Source organism: Arachis hypogaea, chromosome 20, assembly GCF_003086295.3.
Source record: "Arachis hypogaea cultivar Tifrunner chromosome 20, arahy.Tifrunner.gnm2.J5K5, whole genome shotgun sequence".
NCBI classification, from domain to species: domain Eukaryota; kingdom Viridiplantae; phylum Streptophyta; class Magnoliopsida; order Fabales; family Fabaceae; genus Arachis; species Arachis hypogaea.
The window spans coordinates 72457253-72465148 of NC_092055.1; positions in this window are offsets into that span (position 1 = coordinate 72457253).

Below are 7896 nucleotides of genomic sequence, written 5' to 3' on the forward strand. Positions count from 1 at the left end.
AATAAGGATTGTTCTAGTTGAGCGAATCCAGAATTTGAGTTGAGAATTGCAGAAAATAAAATGGCGGAAGGTAATTGACAGAAAGTAAATGCTAGAATTATAGATCTGAAAGTAAATGACGGAAGGTAAATTGCAGAATTGTAAATGGGAATGGGGGAATTGCTCATTAAAGTAAATAACAGAAATTAAAGAGAATGGGTAAGATCAGAAATGGGGAGTTCATTGGGCTTAGGAGATGTTGCATTCTCCGGATCAATTTCATTTTCATCTCTTCCTCAATCAATGCACTCATTGATCTCCTTGGCAATCTTAAGTGATTGAATTACAATTTCTTGTAATTCAACCTCTCAATCTTGATCAATAGCCAATTCCTTGGTCAATTGCTCATGAGAAGAGATGAAGTATGGTCACTGATTATACCACATACATTTCCCAAACCAAGTGTTGAGAGGATTATAGTCACATATCCATCCAAACCCAATTTGGTCCAGCATGAGAAAGCATTTCTAGCTTGATCTCTTCATTCCTCTTTCAAGGTTCAGAAGAGATCCAAGTATGAATAGCTTCTTTTCAAGATAACTACTCAATTGGATGAAGATCGAAAGCTTTCAAGTAAAATCAAGAGAAAAGATAGAAGAAGAATAATGAAAACTAGTATTGATCCATCAAATTACAACAGAGCTCCCTAACCCAATGACAGGGGTTTAGTGTTCATAGCTCTGGAAAATGAAAACAAAGATGGAGAATACATGATGAAAACTTAGAAGTGCAGAGAAAGTAAATACAGAGAGTAGTTCTATGCTAAGAGTCTCCCTATAATTTCCAACTCCCAAAATATTTCAAAGATACTCTTATATATACTACTCTTCTGTTCTTCTAGTTGATTCTTTAAGTCTTGGGCCTTTGGATCTTAAGTTGGAAGCAGTTCTCTTCTTCATTGGGCTTAGCTTTTACTTGCAGAGAGAAAGTATGAAGTGGGCAGGGGCTTTGGCTCAAGAAGTTAGTGGTGTTAACGTTCAGTGAAAATATGGGTTCGAGAACGTTAGTGACAATCACCTTTTTTACTAACGTTCCTCACCAAAGTTAAAGGCCACGTTAACCTCAACGTTAGTGGCACAAACGTTGCCACTAATGTTTCCACTATGTCCTTCGCACACGTTATTGGGACTCAACTTTCCCAATAACGTTGAGAAGCCTCCCCCTTCCCTACGTTAGAGCCCACGCTAACTTAGTTAACGTGGCTCTTTTAACGTAGGCTTGCCATCCTTCGAGAACGTTAGTGACACTTACCATTGTCACTAACGTTCTAAATTGCCCCTATTTTCCACGTTAGAGTCCACATTAACTAGGTTAACGTGGCTTCTAACGTGGCCTTGCTAGCCATCTCCAACGTTAGTGTCAAAGTTGAGTGTCACTAACGTTGGCTCATCCTTCCCTTATCCACGTTAGCTTCCACGTTAACTAAGTTAACGTGGGAGTTAACGTGGCTCATGGTGGCATGTGTGGCTCCTTCCAACGTTAGTGACAATGTTGGGTGTCACTAACGTTGGCGATCACCTTCTTCTTCACGTTAGTTTCCACGTTAACTAGGTTAACGTGGAAGTCAACGTGGCTCATTGGGGCTTGTGTTCTTCCAACGTTAGTGACAATGTTGGGTGTCACTAACGTTGTCGACCACTTTGTTCCTTCACGTTAGCTTCCACGTTAACCTAGTTAACGTGGGAGTTAACATGGCTTAATGTGCTTTGGCCAACGTTAGTGACAATGTTGAGTGTCACTAACATTGGCTCCCCCCTTCCTTCTTAACGTTAGAGGCCACGTTAACTAGGTTAACGTGGACTCTAACGTGGCCACTCATGATCTTGGTTCAACGTTAGTGATAATGTTAAGTGTCACTAACGTTGGCTCTATTTCTTAATGTGGGCAATGATGGCTTCGAGAGCGTTATTGGCAATCACTTTTCTCATTAACTTTGCAAGTTACTCCCATTCCATGTTAGTGTTAACGTTAGTGCAACTAACGTAGCCACTAATGTGGTTCTTCTTTGCTTCCTTTGTCCTGAAATTAAGCAATAAAGTGCATCAAAGTTCTAGTCCAAGTCATGGGAAATGCAACGTCCAATTTGTCCTTAAATTCATGCAAAATCCTCATGAAATCATGTAAAATGCACAATGTATGCTTGAATCAAGATGTAAGTGAATATCTACCCAAAACTAGCTTATTTCCTAAGGAAATGCATGAAACTACCCTAAAAACAGTAAAGAAAAGGTCAGTGAAACTGACCAAAATGCCCTGGCATCACAATACAAAACTTAAAGCTTGCTTGTCCCAAGCAAGTACTGGAACAAGAGAATGATGAAAGAAATGCCAAGAGACATGAGTCATTCTTGTGGAAGTCATGTCCTGGTTTTATGGTGGTTTCATGCATAGCAACTTAGGCTCATTCCTGGCTTTCAGACCTTTATCATGTCCTAGAATACTCACTTGTTATTACATCCCATGAGACTTTTATTCATTGATCCTTTTGTTGTTATTTGAGGGCTTATTTTTGTTCTTAAGCTAAGTGCTCTGTAAGGGGGCAACTCTTTAAAATAAGCTTTCAGCCAACACTCCCGAACCAGTTGGTTTAAGGTGCTAGGTGTTGAAGCACCCCTAAGGACTTACTTGCTCAAGTCTCTCCCCATACATACACACCACAGGCACATAGTTTATTTATTTTCTTTTCTTGAGACCTTGGTGTCCAGCATCTCTTTGGGTTACTAAATGCTTTGTGGTGAGAGTTACTCTTGATAGTGGACTTTCAGCTGATAATCCCGGGTTAGTTAACCCATGTTACCAAGTGATAAGGCACCTCTAAGAGCTTATTCATCCAAGTAGATCCCTCACACAGGAGCACCACAGACACATGCTTCAAGATTAAAACCATTGGTGCCTAGCCTTATTGCTTACTATTTTTCTTTTATTCCTCAACTTTGATTGTTCTTTCCCTTTTTCTTATTAGGATCTTCTTATTTATCTAGTCTCATGGGGTGTGTCTCAAGCATAGTATTCATGACAGATAGTTGTCTTCCCACCTTATGGTTAAACCAACTTAGCTAACTTATGACCACACCACAAACTCATGGACTTACTCCCTAGTATGAACTCCACTCTGGTCTTTTGAAAATAATCATTCTCTTTTCATTTGATTCAAAAGGGACAAGCATACAAGTAAGTAAAGAAATGATGCAGTGACATAGAGACTAGCACACAGAGACCTCTTCAACACACAAACTAAAAAAAAACAGAATTTAAAAAGGTTTAAACTAATCATGGAAGCAAGTTCTATTTCATACAAGATCTTCCTTATTTAAAACTTAGAACAAGATGGACCAAAGAAAGAACTCCACCACCTTTTACTCTTGTGGATGTCCATGCTTTCCTCCTTGTTTGTCTTCTTTGTGTCCTCTTGCATTCCCTCTCATTCGTGCCAATCTTGCTTGCTTCCAATCCTCAAGTGCCTTTCTTACTGATTCATGACTCTCTTCCACCCTTTGTCTTTCTTCTCGTGCTAATTCATCCCTCATTTCTTCATACCTTGTGATTCCTGGATGCAATATAGGCAGTTGTCCTACCAAGTAACCAAGCCTGGCTTGAGTATTTATATGATGCCCAGTCTCGCTCATGTAAACTCCTTCTGCGAATGCCATTTGCTCGTCCAATAGTTCTGCATGTTCTATTTGTCTTCGATGCATCTCATGTATATGTGCACCTTGATGTGCTTGGATGTTGATTAGCCTCTGGATGGATTCTTGTTGCTCATTTTGTCTTTGTTCCATCCTGTGAAATGTTTCATTCCATTGTTGTCCTTGACTCAGTTGCTGATCCATCATTTGCTTTTGCCAATCCCCTTGTTGAGTCATCCATCTTTAGAGTGACTCCTCTTGCTGCCCCATCATCTGTAGTTGAAGTTCTCTCTGTGCTCCTTGGCTCTCTAAATTTTGTTGAGATAGTCCACTAATGGCCTCCTGCAATTGATGCATATCCAAAGTGGTTGGTGCTTGCCCTTCTACGGCTTGTCCTTCTACTACTTGAGGCGTTGTCCTCTTCCTTTGCTTCCGTTGAGGTAGGGGGATGCAGTGGCATGCATTCATTGAATGGTTATTGGAATGCCCTCTTTTATCCACACGGGGTCCTCATCTTCAAACACCACCCCAGCTTTCTTGCACAGTCGGTAAATAGTGCTGGGGTAACCTAACGTTCCTCTTGAGTCGCTTTTCTCTGCCATTTTTCTAATGCCTTCTGCTATGAGTTCATGAACCTTGATTTCTCCTCCTTTGAGTATACAGTGTACCAGTGTGGCTCTCTTGAGATTCACCTCCGAGTTGTTCGCTGCTGGGAGGATGGACCTCCTTACAATCTCGAACCATCCCTTTGCTTCCGGAGTAAGATCTGCTCTCTTGATGAACCTTGGTCTCCTATCTGCATATCTTTCCCAGTCAGCTCCTGGTACACAAATGTCTTGCACAATCTGATCATGATTAGGGTTGTTGTCCATCCTTGACTGATAACTCTCTTCTTCAAACGGTATGGACCGTAGTTTTAATGCCTTCATGACACTCATGGGGCCAAAATCCACAATCTTTCATCTCACAAAGCTTGTATATGATTCATCTGCCTTATCATAACGGACCGCATTTGCATAAAACTCTCTTATAAGATTTGCATTCACCTTAATGACCGGATCAGTGAGGAGCTCCCATCTTCTCTTTTCTACTTTCATTGTAATTTCGGGACACTCAGTTTTTCTAGCTTAAAATCCTAGCTCATAAATGATTTCTTTATCAACCATCCACCCGTATTGCAATGCATGATGCAAGCTTCTGAATCTCTTTTCATCATACGGGTGTTGCTCCATAGGTTTCTTCCCCTTCCTTCTTTTAGAGCTTGAAGATGCCATGATTGAGGGTTAATGTATGGAGTTGGCAAGGGTGTGGAGATTTTTGGTTGTTTAGGGTTGAGTGCAATGAAGGTGGTGAGGGAGAATGTGTTTAAATGGTTAGGAAATGCTTTGCTCCGAAATGGATAGGTGTGAAGAGTGGATGTGGAGTGTGGAGCTAGGGTACGGATCAAGGATCACTTTTATAGAAAGGTTGTGAGTGAATGGAGGGTGTGGATTGATGGAGTGGTTGTTTGATGGACGGTTGGGGTTGTGCATGTAGAAAGGACAAGGATCATCACTTTATGATGGAGATTGCTCGGTCTTCAAGGGTCCCATTTTTTTTTCAATGTTGCATGGCAACATTTTCCAATGACTTCCCTTTTTAGAACAAGTGTATAGTCCTTCCTTTTGTGGTGTCCGAACCTTCTTCCTTTAATTGTCCAATCTATCTCTTTCAATGCTCCTTTCCTTTCCCTATAAAGATCAAATAAGAAAAGTAAGAAATATCATAAAAAAAATCAATTTAGATTTTTACGGCTAAAATAATAAAGAGAAGAAAAAATTAGATTGTTTATTCATGAACTCCAACTAACTAACTAACTGTGTATCCCTTTATGCATTTTGGTGGCACCATGGGGTGACACCAAACTTAGTTTGAAGCATTGTGATGAAAAGTTCTGTTCAAAGCTCCAAGACTAGAATGCTCTCTGTTGCATTCATGCTTGCTTGGTATGCTTTGAACACCAAACTTGTTCTTCACTATATACTGCAATATAAGGACTTCACCAAGTTTGGGTTGGAATTTATGAATATTGACTTATTCACTAGTAAAAGCTAATAAAACATGGGTTGCCTCCCATGAAGCGCTTCTTTAGCGTCACTAGCTTGCGTTTCTCCTTCATCAGGGTGGTTGATAATGCTTCAAGTCCTCCCCTCTTGCCTTGGACTTATATCCATTGGTTGTATCAATGATCTCTACATGTTCCAAGGAAAGAACTCTGTTGATAGTGAAGACCTTAGGTAACTGAGATGGTACAGTGGGGAGATTAGGGGGGATATCTGGGAAGTAAGCTGAAATCACTTTATCTCCTGAAGAGAGGCCTTCCGTAGGGATTTTCTTGTTCCTCCACCCCCTTGGTACCTTCTTCTTTGTCCCTTTTGATGCTTCCCTATTCTTGGCGACTTCTTCTTTTAAGTGAATTTTGTTGTTGTCTTCACATGCCTCTGGTGGTTTAGGTTCCTCCAGCTTCTCCTTGAGCTGTGACGATTGCTGTTTGCCTTGTTCATCATTCAGTGGGGTTCTCAGATGTGTTGGTGGTGCCTCAGTGCTTGTTTCCTCTGTCAGCATCCCGTTATGATCATTGCTTGGTTCTTTGTTTTCTTGGTCAGTTTCTTGGGAGAGTTTGAAGACATTGAAGCTGAGTTGTTCATCATGGATCCTCAATATTAGCTCCCCTCGCTCCACGTCTGAGTGCTCTGGCTGTAGCTAGGAATGGTCTTCCCCATATGATTGGGTGAGTGTGACTCTCTTCCATGTCCAAGATGACAAAGTCTGTGGGAAGAAAGTATTTCTCTACCTTTAACAACACGTTTTCCACCACCCCTCTTGCTTGTTTTTGAGTTTTGTCAGCCACCTTGATGACTACATCTGTGGGCAATATCTCATTGATCTGCAGCCTCTTCACCAGGGATAGAGGCATTAAGTTGATGCTTGCTCCCAAATCACAGAGTGCTTTATCAAACATTGTTTCTCCTATGGCACAGGGGACATGAAAACTTCCTGGATCTTTTCTTTTTGTAGGCAACTGCGGTTGAATGAGGGCACTGCACTCCTTGTTCATCACTATAGTTTGGCCTCCCTTGAGTGAGCTTTTCCTGGGAAGCAACTCCTTCATGTACTTGATGAATGCAGGTATTTGTTGGATAGTCTTGATGAATGGTATGTTCACATGCAGAGATGCAAATAAGTCAAGAAATCTTGAGTATATTCTCCTCTCCACAGCTTCCTTGAGCAGTTGGGGAAAAGGTGCATAGAGTCTCAGCAACTCCTGTTTTGAGATTTCTGGTTCTTGGTAATCTTTTTCCACCTCCTCTACTGAGGTATCTTCAGGTTGTTCTAACAGCTTGCTTGGCTTGTCCTCAGTCTCCTTATCACTTATAGTGACCATCTTGCAATCTTCCCATCTTACCTTCTTTGTTTCACCTCTCGGATTCTTCTCTGTGTCACTTGGGAATCCATCTGTGAGTTTGGGAATTTGCTCAGAGAGATATCCTATTTGAGATTCTAACCTCTTGATTGTGTCTCCCTGGTTCTTGAAACTGGCTCGCACTTCCTCCTTGAAGACCTTGTTGTCTTGAATCTCCTTGCTTAGGCCTTCAAGTAGATTCTCAATCCTTGAGATTCTTTCATCAAATGATGACAGGTCAGGCTGAGTAAGGTTATTCTGGCCTTGATATGAATGTGGAGAGGTGTTGTTATGGGGGTGTTGATATGGTCTAGATGTGAAGTGTTGGGTGGCTGCATTGTTTGGATTTGGGCGTCTTTGATCAAGGCTTTGGTCTTGTTGATTTCCCCACCCAAAGTTTGGGTGATTCCTCCATCCAGGGTTGTAGGTCTTGGAATATGGATCATGGTTTTGCCTAGGTGAATTCCCAATGTAGTTGGCTTGCTCCTGACTACCCTCTGCTTCTTCATTCACTCCTTCTTGGGTTGTTGATGAAGTGGAGCCAGCTGCTGGGTAATGAGCTTGTTTTGGGCCAACAGAGCATCTACATTGTTTAGCTCCATTACTCCTCTTGTGTTCCCTCTTTCGAAAGCATAGAAGTAGTCGTTCTCTGCTACTGTTTCAATGACATCTATGGCTTCCTCAATAGTCTTCTTCTTGTTCAAAGATCCTCCGGATGAATGGTCTATAGCCTTCTTTGACTCGTAAGAGAGCCCTTCATAGAAAATGTACAGCTGCACCCATTCGTTG